The sequence below is a fragment of the Saccopteryx bilineata genome, chromosome 1 (genome assembly GCF_036850765.1).
Source record: "Saccopteryx bilineata isolate mSacBil1 chromosome 1, mSacBil1_pri_phased_curated, whole genome shotgun sequence".
In the NCBI taxonomy this organism is placed as follows: domain Eukaryota; kingdom Metazoa; phylum Chordata; class Mammalia; order Chiroptera; family Emballonuridae; genus Saccopteryx; species Saccopteryx bilineata.
In genome coordinates this window covers 184,719,742-184,742,174 of record NC_089490.1, presented here as the reverse complement: position 1 = coordinate 184,742,174, position 22,433 = coordinate 184,719,742, and positions in this window count along the sequence as shown.

The window sequence follows — 22,433 nt, the reverse complement described above, 5'->3', positions numbered from 1 at the left end:
TTGTATGTCATCCCTCAACTTTGGTTTACCTAATGTCTTCCTATAATTAGATTCAGAGTATGCATTTCAGGGGAACACTTACACCACTGAAGTTGGTATGCACTGATACACCTCTGTTCACAGCTGGTGTGCTCTGTGTGCTTCTCAGGGTATCGTAGCAGGTGGCACAATGCCTGCCCTATTCTAATGTTGACAAGGATCACTGTGATAACTTGGTTAAGGTTGTGTCTTATTGGTGTTTTTACAATAGTGTTATGATTTTTTCCTTCATAATTAATACAATTTTAATTCATAGTTTGGGATTCTAAGTACATATACTTTAGGCTGCTACTGCTACTTCATCTTCTCACTTCTTTCCTCTGATAAAATTTAGATGATTTCCATTGACCTGTTGTCCAGTTCACTTATTCTTTTCACTGACATTTCTAGGCTGCTGAGAAGCTGATCATAAGGATTTTTTTCACATCCAATATCATATTTTATTTGTAACAATTTTATTTAGCTCATGAAAAAAAAGTAGTTTCTATTTCTGTGTTAAAATTACCCATCTGTTCACTGACATTATGTACCTTTCCCCTAGATACTCTAACATATTTATCAAAGTTATTTTAAAGTCCCTGTGTTATCATTTTAACTTCTGGGAGTATCTCTGAGTCTGCTTCCATTTCCTTTAAGAAATTTTATTTTTCTTTATGTGTTTTTTAATTTTTGATTGTATGCAGGATAGTGTGTGTATTAAAAAGTAAAACAAACCAGTAGAGACTGAAGTAAATAATATTTCTGCTCATTAAAGGGAATACCCTTTTTCTTTTTCAGTCTGTAGTCTGTCCAAACCATAGTTGAGCTGGAACAGGAATTTACTGTTGTTTTAATTAGATTTGGTTCACTATTAGATTAATGATTCAGTGGTGAGTCAGAACTTTGTCAGGAAAAGACCTCTTTGCACAGTCTTTAGCTTTCTGAACCAAGAGGAATCTCATTGTGCTTTATAAAGTCCCTTCCAGTTTTTTATATTGCTAAGGAGTTCCCTTTGTTATTCAGTCCTGCCCCCTAGCTTTCTGTGGTTCAAGAGATCTCTCTTCTTCCTTGTCCTTATCTTTGGAGTGATAAGAAGTCTATTTAGTGAATTCTCAGAGTGCCTGTAAGGATTGAGCAAGGTGTGTTTCTGACAGACAGAGCCGAATTGCTAAGAGAACCCCTCAGGCCCAGGGCACCGGCTCCTCAAAACAGTCTCTCCTCTCATTCCCGTCCTTCCTCCCACAGTGAGAAGCCTCTGAGAAGTATGCAATGTGAGCCTGCAGTGTCCTGGAGTGCCTCTCTCCCTTCTCCTGTCCTTCGCTCAACAATCAGCCAGTGCCTGTGTTTTAGGGGTTCCATTTCAATTCTCTTGCTTGACTCCTAATCTTTTGCATGAGCTCTTAGTGAGAGCTTATGGGGAAGGACTGATGAATAAGTGTAGGTTCTCTTTGTGCACAGAAGCCCTCAGGATTCTAAATGTCATACCAACTGTCATTTAGTCTGTAAATTTCTTATAACGTTCAATTCGTTTTTTTCCTTTAACCCATTGTAAAACCAGTATTCATGGCCACCATCACAACCACCTGGCCAGTGCAGGTTTGCATTTGATTCGAACAGACGGTAATGAAATAACAAAGCCAAGAACTGGTGGGCCATTAGCTTTATCCTAACTTGCACCTGGCGGGCAAGAAATACACACAGTGGGAAAACACTTCCCTTTCTATTCAGGGCTCCCAAAGCCACTGACTTATCCGAGTTTCCTAGAATCAAAGTTTTCTACCTCACCAGCCTTATTCACCTCTGTTCCCCATCTCCTTCTCTCTGCACAAACTGGCTTCTTCTTCAGCACTCCGCCATCTTGGCTGCTTCTCCTCTCCTCCACGTGGCCTTTCTCTGCTCTCTCCTCTAATGCTAATCTCAGGAACCAATAGAGAGCAAGCTCCCGGTCTGCCCTATTTTATAGTGTAGAAATCAAAACCTTTAATTCAATATACAAACAAGGAAGTCTCTGATACAAAGTCACTTAGGGTGGGAAAGCCTTAGTCTTAAAACTAAGCCTTAGGGTATAATGACCCTGCCTGCTTACAGCCTGTTCCCCGCACCCAATGCAAACTAAGCGAGCAAACCTATATATCATATTTACAAACTTATTTGACCAACACCCATTAATGGTGGTTTCTTCCTATTCCCACTGTCCTACCAAAGGTGACAGAGGCTATAGCAGCGGTTCTCAACCTGTGGGTCGCGACCCGGCGGGGGTTGAACGACCAAAACACAGAGGTCGCCTAAAGCCAAAACCCCAAGGTCACCAGCTTGAGCGCGGGCTCATCTGGTTTGAACAAAGCTCACCAGCTTGGACTCAAGGTTGCTGGCTTGAGCAAGGGGTTACTCGGTCTCCTGTAGCCCCATAGTCAAGGCACATATGAGAAATCAATCAGTGAACAACTAATGTGCCACAACGAAAAACTGATAATTGATGCTTCTCATCTCTCTCCATTCCTGTATGTCTGTCCCTATCTATTCCTCTCTCTGTCTCTGTAAAAAATAAATAAATTTTTAAAAAGTGAATAAATAAATAAATAATTCAATCATACTTGACATTTAATATTATATTAGTTTCAGGTGTACCACATAGTACCTTGACCACTTTCTTAATTTCTGTATAACAACATGTTTCAAAATCACTTCTCTGCTCTAGCTCTGTAATCAGCCTTTCCCCATTGATCCTAGGCATCTTTTATTATAGGCACCACTATTGTTTAGAAACTAAATATAAGTACTATATATGCTCATTGCTACTAGTGTCATTGCTTTTAGGTCTTTCAAATGGACAGATCTGGAAAACTAGATTCCCTTTCTTTCTCCCTGCCTCCTGTCCTCCCTCCCTCCCTTCCTTTCATTTCCATTCATCTATTAAAAACTAAAAATTTATACTGATGCTTCCAATTCCAATCTAACACCACAGTGTACATTCCCCTCTTCCCTTTTCCATATTTGTTAACTTTCTTTTATAACAGGGAGAAACTTGAGTTCCATTATCCTTAATACACTTACTCATTTGCTCCAGATTAGACTACAGATAAATTAGTTTAAGAATTTTAACCCATACTACTTGGAGGACAAAACTTACACCTATTAATAGACTTCAATGTTTTTTGGAGCTGTTTTTTAAGGTAAAATTTTACATACAGGAAAATAAAGAAAAATGAATTATACAATTCAGTGAGTTTTGATAAATAAATACCTCATAAAATATACACCCCCTCATGAAGATATTGAACATTTCCATTATCCCAGAAAGATGCCCATCACAATCAATCCTCCCTCTCTCCCACAAACACTAGAGTTTTAACTTTTTAATTGTATATTAGTTTTGCTTGTTCTGCAGCTTCCAATAATAAAGTAATACAATAGGTATTCTTTTGTGTTGGACCTCTTTTGCTCAGCATACTGTGAGATTCATTTGTGCTATGTGTATCAATTGTTCTTTTTCTGTTGTCCTGAGAAGTATCTCCTAATAGGTAAACATCCCACAATTTGTTTATTCATTCTCCTGTTGACATTTGGGATGTTTCCAGTTTTTTTTTTTTTTGCTATTATGAATATAAGTTGCTATGAACAGTGTTGTATAAGTCTTAGTATGGACATATGTTTTCATTTCTCTTGAATATGCAAAAATGGAATTGCTGTGGCCTGCCTATGTGTAGATACAATTTTACAAGAAAGTGCTAAACCTTTTGCCAAAGTGTTTGTACTTCAAGCCTGTTTTTGCTTTACTTCATTTTAACTACCACCTTTCTTTGGTAACTCGTATGTGGTTTTATGGCCTCCCCCACTATAGAGTGACCTCCATAGAAAAGACTGAATCGGGCCCTGGCCGGTTGGCTCAGCGGTAGAGCGTCGGCCTGGCGTGCGGGGGACCCTGGTTCGATTCCCGGCCAGGGCACATAGGAGAAGCGCCCATTTGCTTCTCCACACCCCCCCCCCCCTTCCTCTCTGTCTCTCTCTTCCCCTCCTGCAGCCAAGGCTCCATTGGAGCAAAAGATGGCCCTGGCGCTGGGGATGGCTCCTTGGCCTCTGCCCCAGGCGCTAGAGTGGCTCTGGTCGCGGCAGAGCGACGCCCCGGAGGGGCAGAGCATCGCCCCCTGGTGGGCAGAGCATTGCCCCTGGTGGGCGTGCCGGGTGGATCCCGGCCGGGCGCATGCGGGAGTCTATCTGACTGTCTCTCCCGGTTTCCAGCTTCAGAAAAAAAAAAAAAAAAGACTGAATCGGTCTGAAGGCACACAGGGACCTCCAACCTCCCTGGATTAGACTCCTTAGGCTTCTCGGTGAACTCCACTGAAGTGGTAACAAACCCACACACTTACTCTCAGAATTCCGGGTCTACCCCAAGTTCTCCTTCCCCTCTTCCACCATTCAGCTTGTCAGTTCTTGACATCTAGTGGAACTGTCAGACTTCAACTGCAGCTGGATTTGACATACGTAAGAGAGCATTATTCCCTCCACAGACTCCCTGAGACTTTACAATTCCAGAGTTTATCCTAATCCTCTAGAACCACGAGATGCTAGATTCTGAGAATTGAGTGGGGAGGGAGGGCCTCACTATTGGCTGACTTGATTCTTGTTCTTCTTGTCACTTTCCAGCAGAGCAATTGGAGGTGGTTTCACAGCTAAACCTGGCTTTAGTCTTTGTGATGTCTGGACTTCATGAGCTCTGTGTTTACCTAAGAATTGTCAGAAACAAAATGACTTAGGTGTTTGAAACTCTGCAGTGTTCTGAAATACACTAAAGCACTCTACCCCAAAATAGCACTTACACAGCATGGGGAGTCCACACTCCCTTTCTTTCTCCCTCTCTCTCTCTCTCTCTTTCTCTTTCTTTCTCTCTCTCTCTCTCTCTGGACACTGTTGCTGGATGCCCTTTCCCACACAAGTGCACCCTGTTACCTCATCCCTTTTTTGAGTGCAGTGTGCGCTGCAGTTTTCTTATCAGATTCAGACACTTCTTCTCCCTAGCAACCTGCTCTCCTTCAGACCCATTCCTGCTCTTCCTTTTCAGGTTTGTGGCTCTTTAAGGGCAGGAGACACTAACCCCTTGATAGTTAGGGTGCTAGCCTTGTGAAGGACTTTTGTGATCAAAATATTTTATTGTCAGTGATTGTCTTGCGCATTTGTTTTCCTTTTTCTTTTTTTTAATGTGGCTGCCGAGATGAACATTTATGCTGTAAACAGAGCTGGGATACTCAGCAAAAGAGAGCATTGAAAATACATTTCCTGATGAGTCAGTTCATTTTGGGTGACAAACCAGACTCTGGGTTATAGTGTACGTAGCAGAGATGGCAGGTTCAGAGACTCCACATCAGGAAAAAATCTTCTGTTGACAATGAGAGCAGCCAGGCACGTCACCTTTGGGCAATGGAGAGCATGCCAAGAGCCCTGGTTCTCTTCAAAGAGAGAAACTGTTGCCACTACTAATTTGGACTCTACCTTCCTTCCACTTCCTAAAGCGTGACATTCTTCTCAGGATACTCTGGGGCCCACCAAGGCGAGCTTTAACCCCTCTTGCTGAGGGAGTGCTATCTTAAATGTTCTTTCTTGGTGAACCAACTAGGAGTAAGTTTAAACAGCACTTAAGCCACAAAATACTCATCCTCACATTCACTCACCTTGTCATCCATTCATCCTTCTATCAAACATTTATTGTTTAATCAATCTTTGATGTGCTTAATAAGTATATTAAGCACAGTAAACAATTAACTGTGAATAAGATAAGATATCCTTTTCCTCCAAGAGATTACAGTTTAGAGAGATAGGGAGTCAACAATGCCTGCTTATAAGTGTCTATAATAAAAGGAAGAAAGTGTAAAAGACCTATAAGCAGTCCTGTGTCAGGTCAGAAGAGTGACCACCACACCTTTTGATTGTGTCGTTCATTAACAATTATTTTGCACAACTACTGTAATACATATTTATATATAAATTATGTCTATGAAGTTTATGCTAATATATACATTAAGATCATAAAACTATAGATTAAAAATGTAATGTAAATATGAAATAGATGACTTTTTGAAGTGCTTTTAACCTTATTGAATAATACAAAACTTTTTTTAATATACTATTAAAATTTTTTTGGTGATGGTAATGAGATTTTCATGTCAGATCTGATTCAACAGTCATTGTTTTTGCATCTAATATGGTTATATAAAGTTCATATTGGCAGAAGGGAAAATGTTATGTCTGTCATCTAATTCTTGTTTGCTGGTGCTTACACCATAGCATTATTTTTAAATTTCAGTTCTTGTAGAAAAGAAAAATTAAGCATGTTGTAAAAATAAGCATGAGAGTTAGTTTAATTAAAAGCTAGATAAGACTATCCAAATACCTACATAATCTGCAGTATGTCATAATATGCTAAAAATGAATGATGGACATGTGTCATAGCAACTGCTTCCTCACTGTGGAACTCCAGACTTTCCAAATGCTAGTTTCCAAGGCATCCATCTTTAATACATGGGCCTAGTGATGGTCCTAATCTCCATTTGTATATTAAATTAAAGTAATTCTTAATAGATTTCCTATTCTTTAAAGTAATTATAACAGATGTTCAACTATTTCCTTCCCATGCTCTAACAGAGCATTCATTGGCTCTTCCTATATGTACCTCAGTTTGGAGACCCCTAAGTTAGAGGATAGTTTAGATATAAATCCCCTTTGAGAAAGCCCCATATGAGAACTTAACTGTCACCAATAAGTAGAAACTGAAGGAGAGTAAGCATTTGGAAGAGAGTGAACGACATGCATGTGTCATGAAAGCACAGGGTATGCTGGAGGGGTGATGAAATGTCCATTGTACTGGGTCATCAACAAAGAATTGTGGGGAAATTAGAGCCAGAATATGAAAGGCATTGAGTATCTCACTAGGGTAAGAATGTGAACTTTAGTAAGCTTTGGAAGACAGTATATACACACTGTATTCTCTGAACTGAGAGATATTTAATGCCATGAAGCAACTCTTCCTTTATTTTAACATCTCTCTTCTTTATCTCTAAGAAAGTGGCCCTTCCCTTATCTGCATTTCTTCTTTATGGAGCTTGTTATTGGAAATACCAGTCTAGAGTGGAGAGAGACTGGGATGAATTGGTGGTGGTGGTGGTGGTGGTGGTGGTGGTGGTTGTAGGAGAGGACCTCAACAAAGTAAGATGTCTATTACATGACCAATAAATAAATGGTTCAAGTTAAAGATAATAAAGCTTTCAAAGAGTGTGATGGCTATAGAAACAAAGGCAAAATGGAAGACTTTTTAATGAAGGAAGAGAAAAACCACAGCCCACTTTACAAACTTTCCAGCCTGGGTAATTAGAAGAGTGGGAATCCAGAGAAATGGAGATTCCAGGAGAAGAAGCAATTTTAAAGTAGTTGTTAGTGGTTTGTTTTGGGCTAGAAATGTCCCCAAATAAAGCTAAAAACATGGATATGTAAAATAAGGCTTGCATCATCTATCCTGGGACATTAAAGTAATTAGCAAAGGGAAACTGGTTAAAAGAAGAGGATCAGACAATGATAGGAAACACCTCCTAGTATGTAACTCAGCAGTTCCAGTGGGTCTGTAGCTGGAGATTCTTGTCTCTTACATAGGCTCTTAATTCAATTATTAATGTCTTTGGTGATTGTAGTTACTTCACAGATTCTCTTCTACCAGTTAAGGAAAATTAATATGCTTCAGAAATTAGGTTTCAGTCATCTGAGGTTGTTAGTTTTTAAAAAATCTTTATACTGAGATGGCTTAAGGAGCAAAGTAGTCCACAAGATCTAAGCATAGTATTTAAAAAATAACACACAACATAATGAGAGGTGGAAACAAAAAAGAAGTTCCTGAATACAAAACTACATTTAAAATGGAAATAATTTGGAATATTATAAGGACTACATTTAAGGTTACTGGCATAAGTGCTCTTGACAATGTCGACTAATCAGCTCCACTAAATATGAAGGTTAATTTATTTCTCAGTGAATTGTCCAGATTGACTAGATGGGTGAGCTGCTTTTCTGTCATTAAAAATAAATAAATAAATAAACTCAAGATATTTTTAGAAAGAAATATAGAGAATTAGTAAGGCTTGTAGGATAACAAAAAATCCCAATTAGGGCATGGGATTAATTGGAGAAACAGATAAAGCAAGGCAGAAAAGCATTTCTGGCAAATTGTTAATATGATACTTAATGGAGGAAGAAAGTGAGTAATGAATAAATATGTATTTTGTTATGGGCTGAACTGTGTTGCCCCCAAATTTATATGTCAAAATCCTAATACCAAATAACTGTAATGTAACTGTATGTGAACAGAAGGTCTTTAAAAAGGTGATTAAGATTAAATGAGGTCATTGGGGGTGAGCCCTAATCCAATATGATTTATGTCCTTAGAAGAAGAGATTAGGATAGGCATGGCCAACATATGTCCCATGGGCCAGATACAGCCCACGTAATGAGTTTATGTGGCCCGTGATTAAATTTTTAATATTCTCCGCAAGACGCACTGTGGAAATGAAATAAGTGATACTTTTAAATCATTATACATAAACTACAATATCTAACCATTGTACAACAATGAGAGTTAAAATCAGAAGCAGAAGTGCCTTTGTTTATTGGAAATCAAGATATTTAAGAAGATAGTGATACGCAGAAAAGAATTCCACGTGTAACTACTCTAGGGTTAACTTCCAATAATTGGTCAAATGGATTTGCGATACTTCTTTATTTTTTAAAAAAATTCCATTATAAAGATTTACAACTTTTGTACTCACCTGTGCAATTTTTATAAGCAATTGAATAATGGAAAATATGGAAATTTAAAAAAACTTGCCAAGGAATATTTAGTAATCTTCAGCTCAACTTATATTTGTGAACAAATGTTTTCTTTAATAAATCTAAATAAAAGTACAAGATCAAGACTGAATGATTTACATTTGGAGGCTGTGTTAAGAATAGCTACTACAAGTATAGAGCCAGATATTAAAAAAATAATAGGCGATGCAAAGCACCTCAACACATCACATTAGTTTCTTTGTTAAATTGTTGTACTAAATTACTTACATTTATTCATAAACAAATTACATAATAAAATTTTGTTTACTTAAACAAATTGTTTTTGCATTTAACATTTTTAAATTTTAATATTTCGTCTGGCCCATGAAAAATGTTTTCTTTCTAATTTGGCCCAGGGGGCAAAAGCTGTTGGCCATGCCTGGACTAGGACACAGGTAACTAGGTGAAGACACAGGGAGAAAGCTCTCAGATGAAACCAGTCCTGCCAATACCTTGATCTTGGACTGCAAAGCTAACAGCAATGAGTTAATCAACTTGTTTAAGCTGTGGCATGTTGTTAGGACAGTCCTAATAAACAGTAGATTAACACAATATTTCAAGTAAAAAATAATATTTTAGAGAGAGAGAAAGTGGCAGGAAGGGAGAGAAATAATAAGCATTAACTTGTAGTTGCATCACTTTAGTTGTTCATTGATTGCTTCTCATACGTGCCATGACTGGGGAGCTCAAGCTGAGCCAGTGACCTCTTGCTCAAGCCAGCAACCTTGGGCTCAAGCTAGTGACCTTGGTCTTTAAGCCAGTAACCTTAGGGCTCATGCTAGTGACCATGGGGCCATTTCATGATCCCATGCTCAAGCCAGTGACCCCGCACTCAAGATAGTGACCTTGGGGTTTGAAACCTAGGACCTCAGCATTGCAGGTCAATACTCTATCCACTGCACTCCACCACCACTGGTCAGGCTATTAAAGCTTTTTTCAACTTGGACAGATTACTGAGTACTCATGGAGAAAAAAAGACCTTGTTAAACTCATTTATTATGACCTTGAAAGGTGGATTTGGAAGACTCACAGTCCATTTTGACTTTACCATGTTTAAAACTAAATTCTGTAGGAAATATAATACACATTTGTATTATATACAGTAATATACACTCATTAATCTATCAGGGAATCAGATTATAACCATATGGAGACTGATGGGATAGAGAACCAAACATAGAGTGTGGTTATGAAAATGCATGTCAACATGGAGGAGAGGTGGTAGGAACAGACTGGCCAGTATTCAAGAAAAAAAAAACACATACTTATTAAATTTGTTACTAATAATGCTGTGGATATTAGAGGATAGAATCAGCATAATTAATATAAATTCCTTACTAATGTGGACAAATGGTAAGAGAATTTTCATTAAGACTGTCAGAGCAATAACTACTAAAAGAGAATCATTACTCTATACTCTTCCTCAGCCTGTGTGATGGATATTTTAGGGGCACTTATCAAGCAATGAAACATAAAAGTAGCTTTATAAGGGAAGAGTGGAGGCACCATCATGAGAGGCAGGAATAGAAGGGCAGAAATCAGAAACCATGAGATCATCTTCTAATTAGGCCTACCAGTAGCAGTCAGAGAATCTCTGGGCCCCATTTTTAAGCTTTAGGGTCTACACTAAAGAATGTAGAGGACTTAGAGTTTATGAGTAAAGATAAAAATAATTAGGAAATAAAATCTATGCATATAGGCTAAAATGATGATGACTATTCAACTAAACAAGAGTGGCCTGGTTATTTAATAGTACTTTTCTTTTTTTAAAGGATAGCATAGTCGTAATTGATGGTAGTCAACTATTCTCTGTTTACACAGCAGGGGTCAAAACAAGAGGAAATGGGCCCCTACTGCATGTGTGGGGTTCAGATTAAACATAGGGGAGAACTGGCTGAATGGGATAAATTATTATGGATGAATATGGAATATCTTACTTGGGGGAGCTTTAAAAATAGTCTCTCAAGTGTCAAGGATAATTTAAAAATTAAATTCAAGAGTAATGCAGTGTGAGAGATATTTCTGATCTCTCCCCCTTGAAATTTCAACAAGTTGGACAACTATAATAAAGAAACCCTAGCTGGGCTTGCAGGCATGCGTAAAAGATCCACATATCAAATGGACTAAAGTGGGATGGGGTGAAAAAGGATGCAGAAGATAAAACACACTTGTGATGGACTTTAGAGAGGAGAGGAGACAAACCTGGAGTGACCGTTTTTGTTTTTTTTTGTTTTTCTCTGCTGGACTATGGGGAGGAGGGAATCTCAGGATCTCTGAATTTTGTCTGAGGGGTACAGAGAGGCAAACCTGAAGTGGTTGGGTCTCCTTCTGCCAGGATGAGCAGTGGGACAGAGGGGCAGAGGGGGAGATAAACCAAGGTGGCCAGAGCATGGGGGCATGGCCAGTGTTCCCATGGTCTACCAGCAGCCTGCACTTGGCAGAGTCAGAGAAAGCTAAAGTTTGGCCCCCCAGCCTCCAAGATCCTGCCTCCCTCATCTCGCAGTACTGAGAGTGACAGAGACAAACCCCACAGCTGGCTCTCCAGAGCCACTCTCTGCCCCGAAGAATAGAGGTCCTCCATATCCGGTCCCCAGGTCTTTTGAGACATGGGAAGGAGTGCCTGGAAGCCTGAAATCACCATTGCTAGAACCATAAAGCCAAAGCCATAAGGCCAAAGCGATAGAGCCTTTACAACGTGCCCCCCCCCACCAGTGCAACTGAGGCCCTGCCTACATCATTGCAACAGCAATATCTCAGCAATAGACAGCTCAGAAACTTAACTGAGCTACAAGTTGTAATACAGTAACACTTACAGGAAGAAACGTCTCAAAATTAAAATTTATATATATTTTTTCCTTTCTTTTCTTCTTAATTTTTTTCTCTTTTGAATTTTATCTTTTTTAAATTTTAAATATTTTATTCTTATTTCTTGGTGGTTTTTTGTTTTTGATTATTTTGTTTGCTTTTGATCTTTTTATCTGTGGGTTTTCTTCCTGTCATAATTTTTAAAATTTTTATATTTTTATTGTATTTTTTATTTTAATTTTTAATTTTTTTTAGTTTTTTTTTTGTTCTTGTTAGGGTTATTAACAAAACTACTCTCAAATACCATCAAGGAAGAATAAATTGAATACCATGGCTACACAAGACAGAGACATAGTTCAGAAAGAAAACAAAAAATCTCCAGAAAAAATGTCAATCACATGGAAACCTTGGAATTAAATGATAGAGAACTCAAAACTGAAGTTCTGAAAATATTCAACTAGATGTGAGAAGACACCAATAAGCAACATAATGAGCTCAGAAAACAAATTAATGAAGAAAACAAATACCTCACCAAGGAGATTGAAACTTTAAAAACAAAGATGAAGAATTCAATTCATGAATTGAAGACAGAGGTAGCAAGCTTAGCTAATAGAACAAGCCAGATGAATGAAAGAATCAGTGACATTGCCGACAGGCAACTAGAGGAAAGAATCAGTGACATTGAGGACAGGCAACTAGAGGAAAGAATCAGTGACATTGAAGACAGGCAACTAGAGGAAAGAATCAGTGACATTGAGGACAGGCAACTAGAGGAAAGAATCAGTGACATTGAGGACAGGCAACTAGAGGAAAGAATCAGTGACATTGAGGACAGGTAACTAGAGGAAAGAATCAGTGACATTGAAGACAAGCAACTAGAAATGCTACAGATAGAAGAGGAGAGAGACTTATGAATGAAAAAAACTGAGAGATCTCTACAAAAATTGAGTCCATCAAAAAGAACAATATAAGAATAATGGGTATATCTGAAGAAGAAGAGAGGGAAAAGGGAATGGAGAGCCTATTCAAGCAAATAATTGATGAGAATTTCCCAAACCTATAGAAAGAGTTAGATCCTCGAATCCAAGAAGCAAACAGAATGCCGAGTTACCGCAACCCAGACTTACTCTAAGACACATCATAATAAAATTGTCAAAAATCAATGACAAAGAAAGAATCCTCAAGGCAGCTAGAGAAAATAACAAAACATGTAAAGGAAAGTCCAATAGGGTATCATCAGGCTTCTCAGCAGAAACTCTATAAGCTGGAAGAGAGTGGACCCAAATTCAAAATACTGAAAAGAGGAATTAGCAGCCAAGAATACTATAACCATCAAAGTTATCCTTCAAATGTGAAGAAGAAATAAAAACTTTTACAGACATACAGAAGCTGAGGGAATTTATCACCAGAAAACCCCCACTGCAGGAAATAATCAAGGGTGTTATTTGACCAGATACACACACACACACAAAAAAAAAATCCCCCCAAAACACAAAACTACAAGTAAAAACTCCAGCAAGCTCACAATAAAAATAAGGATAAACTGTGACAAAAATAACATAACAGGGGAGAGGATAAAGATCTGCAGTAGCAAAGGAAGATGACAAGAACTCTTGTACATATAAAAATTTTCTTTTAACAACCTAATGGTAACCACCCACAAAATGCCACCATTGAAACACACAGCTTAAACAAAGAAGAAACAGAGGAAAGAAGTATGGAATCCCACCAAACAAAAACAATGACAGAAACAAAAAAGAGGAGAACCAAACAAGACACAGAGCTACCAGAAAACAAAACATAAAATGGCTATAGGAAATCTTCAGGTGTCAATAATTACCCTAAATATAAATAGATTGAACTCACCAGTAAAGAGGCAGAGTAACAATTGGATCAAAATAAAACCCAACCGTATGCTGCCTTTAAGAGACACATCTAAGCTGCAAGGACAAAAGTAGATTCAAAGTGAAAGGTTGGAAGTTGATTCTCCAAGCAAACTATATCCAAAGAAAAGTAGGTGTAGCCATACTCATATTTGACATGGACCTTGGCCATAGAGAACAATTTATGAATTTGACCCCAAAGGCAAGGGAAGTAAAGGCAAAAATATGTATAAATGAATGGGACTATATCAAACTAAAAGCTTCTGCACAGCAAAAGAAACTGGGAACAAAACAAACAGGCAGCCAACCAAATGGGAGATGGTATTTGCAAACAACAGCTTCGATAAGGGGTTAATACCCAAAATATATAAAGAACTCACAAAGCACAGCAACAAACAAGCAAACAATCCAATTAAAAATGGGGAGAGGACATGAACAGACACTTCTTCCAAGAGGACATAAAAATGGCCAACAAATATATGAAAAGATGCTCATCTGCACTAGTTATTCAAGAAACACAAATCAAAACTACAGTGAGATACCACCCCATGCCTTTTAGGTTGGCTATTATCAACAAGACAGGTAATAGGAAGTGTTGGAGAGACTGTGGAGAAAAAAGAACCCTCATTCACTGCTGGTGGGAATGCAAATTAGTACAACCATTATGGAAGAAAGTATAATGTTCCTTGAAAAATTCAGAATAGAATTACCATATAAGCACTAATCACTCTACTGGGTATCTACCCTAAAAACTCAAAAACATTGTTATATAAAAACACATGCACCCCCATATTCATCACAGCATTATTCACAGTGGCCAAGACATGGAAACCAAAGTGTCCCTTAATAGAGGACTAGATAAAGATGTAGTACATGTATACCGTGGAATACTACTTAGCCATAAGAAATGATGACATAGTGACATTTATGACATGGATAGACCTTGAGAACATTATACTGAGTGAAATAAGTAAACCAGAAAAGCTAAGAACTGTATGATTTTACACATATGTGGGATATAAAACTGAGACTCATGGACATAGATAAGAGTGAAGTGGTTACCAGGAGGAAAGGAGTGTGGGGGAGGGGGTAGGAGGAAGGGTGTAAAGAGGGACAAATATAAGGTGACGGAAAATGATTTGACTTTGAGTGATGGTATACAACATAATCAACAGTTCAAATGCTACAGAGATGTTCACTTGAAACCTATGTACTCTTATTGATCAGTGTTATTGTTTTAGAGTTAATTTTATAAATAAAATTTAAAAATTTAAAAATAAAAAAGAAAAAGAAAAAAATTAAATCCTGTCTGAATAGTAGGGCTTGAGACTGGAGAATTGGAAGGTGTAGGAGAGCCACATAAACACTGAAGAGACCTTCTAATCTTAAAATATGATGATTATCTTGAAAATAATACTAGTTATAAAATAGAATATTAAAAAAGCAGTGATAACTAATATATGCATTATGATTTATTATTATTATTTTATTTTTCTCCCCTCCTTAATCTGGGCAGCAGTTTGGGCATTTGCCAAGCAAGTTATAATTATCTATTGGTGAGATTTAAATCTCTTCATTATGCAACCAGCATCCAGAATTACCAGATAGACAGGTTGGGGAATTTCTGTTTTGAGCAACAGTAATAACAACTGATCATGTGGCTCCTCAAGTTTATCAATTTATCAATTTTTATTGTAAAGTAAGTTGTATCTTATGTGTAACTTCTAGATGCTCACCAGCTGAATTAGACACCGTGAGAATACAGAAAGGGAAGAGGACAAAGGGTGACTGAATAAATACTTGTGAAAAATTAGTGCACAATAACAGAGAATTACTAAATTATGTGATAAGGGCTATTTGTGCTGGAAGAGTTGGCTAGTGAATGGGACTTATGGGATAAAAATATCACAAAGTAAATTGTAAAGGACGGGAAAGGTTAAAGAGCAGGGTATTGTGAGCATAGGGATGGAAGTGAAAGTGTATGTGCTTCTGATACACTGAAAAGAGCCTTGCGTAATTACAGCCTCGGGGAGAAAGTCACAGTTGTGCTTGTCACACAAAGCTTGGTGATTTGCTGTTGCTGAAGTCTGTGACCTTATCTCATCCTATCTTCTTGTTCCCTCTCTCTCACTCCCCCCTTTTCTGTCATAATCCCACCTGTCTGAGTTCATATTCAAGTTCACTTTACAACCCTATGGCCTTGAATCTTGGTTGCTTTGTGTGTGTATAAAATTATGTTAACAAAAGGACCTACTTTAAAGTACTGTGAGGATTAAATAAATAAATAGATGTAAAGCGCTTAGAATAGCACTGGGTATGATGTGAGCATCAATAAAATATTATCCATTGTTATTGTTATTGTTAATCCTTTAAACCTTCAAGTCCAGATGTTGTCTCCTCCTGGAAGCCTGTCCCTTCCTAAGCAGCCTGTATCGGCATCATCCCGTGTGCTTGTCATACCCTGTTCTTACCTTGCTCACAGCACATCCTGTTCCGCACTGTAATCCCAGGTTGACATGTTCGTCTCTTCCTGAACTGTGGTGTCTGGAGGTAGCCACGTCCTGTTTATTTCTCAATCCAGAGTCTAAAGGCAGTCTAGCACTATGTGTTGAATAATTAGGTGATTGAATAAATAAATAATTGATAGCAAGATAAATCTATGAATTCACACATTATATTCATCACCCACCTCCATTACACTAACTTAATCCATTTTACTAAATTAATACTAAAAAAGTATATAATATTAGGAAAAAAAACAGTGGAATATGTAATGAAAGTGTAGAGGTCAAAATTTAATGGTTTGTTATAATTGGTCTCATTCAAGAAATCTTTACAGATTGGGTTTGCATTCATTTTGCAAAATTTAAAGGCTAACACTATATAATCCTTTTTTTTTTTTTTTTTTTTTTGTATTTTTCCTGAAGTGAGAAGTGGAGAGGCAGACAGACAAGACTCCTGCATGTGCCTGACAGGAATCCACTCAGCCTGCCCACTAGAGGGTAATGCTCTGCCCATATGGGCCATTGCTCCGACACCACTGGAGTCATTCTAGCGCCTGAGGCAAAGGCCATGGAACCATCCTCAGTGCCTGGGCCAACTTTGCTCCAATGGTGCCTTGGCTGCGAGAGGTTCCCCAGAAGAGAGAGGCAGAGAGGAAGGAGAGGGGGAGGGTAGAGAAGCAGATGGGCACTTCTCCTGTGTGCCCTGGCTGGGAATCGAACCTGGGACTTCCACACACTGGTCCAACGCTCTACTGCTGAGCCGACCGGCCAGGGCCTTATTATATAATCTAATCACTGTGCTTTGAAGTTTTACTTGTAGTAATCAAGACATGAGATATTTTTATAACCTCATTAGCTATAAAATGTACTTTCTATGTTTTTTTAAAAAAATTTATTGAATTTATTGAAGTGGCATTGGTTAATAAAATCATACAGGTTTCAGGTGCATAATTCTATAATATATCATCTGTATATTGCGTTGTGTTTTCACTAAACTCAAGTCTAGTCTCCCCCCTCTAACCCTCCTCCACCTATTTTTAAAGTTTTTTCTTTATAAATTGTTAAACTTGTAAAAGTGGAAGTTAAGAATTAGGCGAAAAGAATCAGCTTCTCTGAGCTCCATGAATCTATGATGTAGTTGGGATTATAATCTAGGTTTCCTAAATACAGACTGGTGGGCTTTCATTAAAACCATGTAATTTACTAGTCCCACAATTAGTGACTCTTTTTAATTGTTTAACAAATTTGTTTTATTTGCACAGAAGCTTTAACAGATAGAATTATGGCAATGGAGATTTTTAATGTCTTAATAAAAAATATAATGGTAAAGCTAGAATGTTTTATGTGAAAATAACAGATAAAACCCTATAAACTATTAGTTAATAATAACATACTGTTTGTTAACTATCAATGTGATAATTCAAATAATTCTAGCATATAAAGTAATCACTTTTGAAGGCAATTTAATTTATTGTTACATATTTTTCATATTGGATATAAAAGATAAAGGATATATTTATTTCAGGTATAGAATACAATATTAGAAAACACATCTATTAAAAAAAATCAGATAGGCGTAATATAGATTAGCTTTCATCCCAGGGCTGGTTCTTTTTTCTGAGGAAGAGGCATTTCAAGCCCATAATTATATAATTGAAATAGCTAGAACACCATACACAGTATTCCAGCAATCGTAACAACCAAGTAGGTTCACTGCACTGTGGACCAGGTCAGTTACTAAAAAATCAACAGGCAGGGATGAAATTAGCCATAGCACATTCAGTCTGCTGCTTACTCTCATCTATTAATCGGATTGTTTAGTTACTGATCTGACTCACCATTTAGCAATCAAAGTTAATTAAAATAGCCAGACTGTACTAGATGCTGTGGTTAAGTGAGACATAAATATGGGTCCCACTGTCCATGGTTCAGAGAGGAAGATAGGATCATGAAGGCACTAATCTGTTTTAAGATTACCAACCTCAAATATTCTTATCAGTTTTGCAGGGAAATTTTTTAATTTTCATTCTATTCTACTCTCATTTGTAAAGTTAGCATTAGTGATTCTAGAAAGGCGTGAAACAAACTTTTCCCCCTTCCTTACAACATCTTGCTTGCTCTCTGTTGGTTAGACAATACAACATACTGCCTGTATATTGGGTGTAACATAGTGGCCAAGAGCTTTAGAGTTAAATGACCGTCCTAGGTTGATGTCCATCTTCTTTACATGGAAGTTACAGTAGCCACTATCTAAGGTTGACATGATGAACATAAAGCACGTGGTGAGGGACACATGGTAAATTAGCAATTAATGTTACCTGTTGTTTGTGAGTGGTGATAAATGAGTCACCAGAAATCGATAGCCATTTTTTTCCATCATCATTTGATGGAGAGCTTTGGCTTAACTTTTATTAGGATTCATTATTGCCTGACATGGAATATGGTATCCCAAGATTAGAGGCAGTCTGGGAAATGGGGACGTATAGTATTGTGTAGAATCAGTATAACTTAATTTCCTTTTTTTTTTTTTGTATTTTTCTGAAGCTGCAAACGGGGAGAGACAGTCAGACAGACTTCCGCATGCGCCTGACCGGGATCCACCCGGCACGCCCACCAGGGGCGACGCTCTGCCCACCAGGGGGCGATGTTCTGCCCCTCCGGGGCATCGCTCTGTTGCGACCAGAGCCACTCTAGTGCCTGGGGCAGAGGCCAAGGAGCCATCCCCAGCGCCCGGGCCATCTTTGCTCCAATGGAGCCTTGGCTGCGGGAGGGGAAGAGAGAGACAGAGAGGAAGGAGGGGATGGGGGTGGAGAAGCAAATGGGCACTTCTCCTATGTGCCCTGGCCGGGAATCGAACCCGGGCCCCCCGCACGCCAGGCCGACGCTCTACCGCTGAGCCAACCGGCCAGGGCCTTTCCTTTTTTATTGTCTAATTATCAGGTGGTTATTATTAGAAAAAGGAGAAACGGCTAATATGAACCTGGCTAAACAAAACACTGGTCCCAAGACATATGTCTCAATACTTGAAATGTAGTTTACTTAAAACTGATGTACGGTGAATTAAACTGTGTTTTAATCTGTTGATGGACCTCTTCATTTGAAGTAAAAAGTGGTAGATAGAAGACTGATCTGAAAGCAGTCTTCGGTCTCCGGCTTTGACACCTGAGGCGAGATGAGGACGGCTATGGAAGGTACAGAGAAGAGACTCAAGGGTGCCAAGAGGCGGGAAAGAGAGGCCACGGAGGAAATGCTAATGGAGGTTTGATTATACAGCCTGAGTGAAGGCTGCACAATACTGATACTAAAATTACTAAAAGAGTTGAAACTCAAGTGCGCAGCATGGCGGTCCTAGGGCAGACGGCTGGTCAGACTAACCCTGCGCCCCAGAAAGGAGGAAGTCCCCTCTCCTTAACACACGTTTTTCCCTTCCCTTTCGCTCTTCTTCTACCTTCCTCTTTTGCTACTTTTCTCTCCATCATGTCTTGGAGGAAATAAGAGTTGGAGCTAAAAGTTCAGAATAGGTGATTTCAGCAGGTAATTCCTAGATGTACACACGTGAGCCAGTTCTGAGCTTCATTTTCAAAAAAAAAAGAAAAAAGAATGTCTCCTAATTTGTAAAAGACAGATAATAACACCTGCCTCATAGTGCTGCTGAGAAGATAAAGTAAAATAAAGGGTACAAAAATCACTCTGTAACACGTAGAGTCAAAGTGAATGTGGGCTTTTAGCATTATCAACGTATTTCCTCGGTTTTTACGTCTCTTCCCCTCTCCCTTGCAATTCCAAGCACCAGAGAGCAGAGAAGAGAGATACAAAATTACCTTCTTACTTTTCTTTGTAAGATAACTTCTTATTTTTAAGAAAAGGCTTAGTTATAGAGAAATGGATCTTGGGCTTTGTTCAGACTTTATTTCAGTCTGATGATTTCATGACAAATAAGCCTCCATATGTATTTCCTCTGTGGGGTTGTGTACTGCCTTTTTTTTGGTGTGGGGGGGGGGGGAGAGAAATCACTATCCTCTTCTAAAATTTATATGTGGAGACCCTGGAAATGTTTTAAAGAGAAAATGAAGGAAAGAAAAAATTTCAGAGGCAAGATTATATGGGCATAAACCCAATCTACGTTTTCCACCACCAAATCTTGATCAACATATATAGATTATATTACAAATTAAAATCAAAAATTTAAAGTCACATTTATTGATCTATATAAAGTAAAATTCACTTTTTAGGTGTGAAATCCTATGAATTTGGACCAATCTATTCAGTTGTGTAACAATCACCACAATCAACATATAGGGTATTTTGCCTGGCCTTATAGTTTTAGTGTTTGCAAATATCATGTAATGGAATTATTATTATTATTATTATCATATAGGTATAGGCCAGTGATTTTCAACCTTCTTCATCTCATGGCGCACATGAACTAATTACTAAAATTCTGTGGCACACCAAAAAAATTTTTTGACGATTTCACAAAAATAATAGATACAGTTTTGATTCATTCACAGTGGGTGGCTATTGTTGTGTTGGTTGTTGCCATTTTTAAATTTGATAATCTAGGAGAAAAGAGATCAGTGCCCCTGACTGAATAGTCAGGTATTGCATGTTGTAAAAATTCTTGCAGCACCCCAGTGTGCCTGCGGTGGCGCACTGGATGAAAATCACTGATATAGACTATGGAATCTGGGTTCATTCATTTCGTATAAAGCTTTTAAAATTATTTTATGTTGTCACATGTATCAGTAGTTTTGTTCCTTTCATTATTGAGTTTTATTTCATTGTATAGTTGCACCATGATTTCTTTTCTCTTTTTTTTTTTTTTTTTTGTGACAGAGACAGAGAGAGTCAGAGAGAGGGACAGATAGGGACAGACAGCAAGTGAGAGAGATGAGAAGCATCAACTCTTTATTGCAGCACCTTAGTTGTTCATAGTTGCTTTCTCATATGTGCCTTGACCGGGGGGCTACAGCAGACTGAGTAACCCCTTGCTCGAGTCATGACCTTGGGCTCAAGCTGGTGAGCTGTGCTCAAACCAGATGAGCCCGCGCTCAAGCTGGCGAGCTCAGGATTTCGAACCTGGGTCCTCGGCATCCCAGTCCAATGCTCTATCCACTGAGCCCCACTGCCTGGCCAGGCTGCACCATAATTTCTTTATATATGCAGCCATCAATGGATATTTGGGGGTTTTGAGTCTTTAGTTATTACAAATAGTGTGCAATGAACATTTGTATATGGGTTTTGTTTGGACACATGTCTCCATTTCTCTGGGTAAAGACACATTTCTCTGGGATTTTTACATCATATGTTAACTCTATACTTACCTTGACAAGAAATTATAACTGTATAAATGATAAATTCAAAATGGTTAAACAATTTTGTATCTCTGGTATAAAATATGAGAGTTTCACTTACCCAGCATTCTCACCAGGACTTGATGTTATCAATATTTAAAAAAAATTATTTTAGCTTTTCTACTAGATGTGCAGTATTATTTTATTGTGGTTTTAATTTGCATTTCCTTAGTGACTAATGATGTAGTAGATATTTTTAGTGCTTATTTGCTCACTGTATGTCTTTTTTGGTAGTATGTTTGTTCAAATCTTTTGCCTATCAGACTCTCTTCTTATTATTAAATCTTCAGAGTTCTTTATATTTTCTGGATCCTAGCTCTTTATCAGATATGTATTTTCCAAATATTTTCTTCTACTGTGGCCTTTCTCTTTTCTTTTCTTCTTTCTTTCTTTCTTTCTTTCTTTCTTTCTTTCTTTCTTTCTTTCTTTCTTTCTTTCTTTTTAACAGAGCTCAAGTTTTAAATATTGAAATTCATTTTATCCATTTTTTTTTTGGTTCATACTTTTGTAGTCTAAGAAATCTTTGCCTAACCCAAGGTCACAATGGATTTTTTTCTATGGTTTCTTCTAGAAGTTTTATAAAAACTGAGAAAATTTTAAAACACAAAAACATACAAGCACACATACTATGAGCCACCAGTGTGCACTGTGTCAATGCATCAGAGCCATACCTCATGTATCCTGGAGAGTTCCACTGTGCATTCCAGGGAGCATGAAAGTTGACGCAAACATCTTAGAATCATTCCGAGAATAATGACCCCAGAGCTTTCTGAGAAGGCCTCAGCGCCTCCCAGGAGTCCCTAGACCACATTGGAGAACCATGAATCAAAAATGTAAGACACTCAAATACAAACTATGAGTGGCAATATTAAATTTCAAATGAAGTAAAATTTAAGGCCAAAATTTATAAAAGATTGCCAGTCTCACTCAAAAGCAAATCCAGAGCCTTAAATTTATATTAATTAACTAATAAGGAAGGACTTTCAGTATTTAAAATAGAAAAG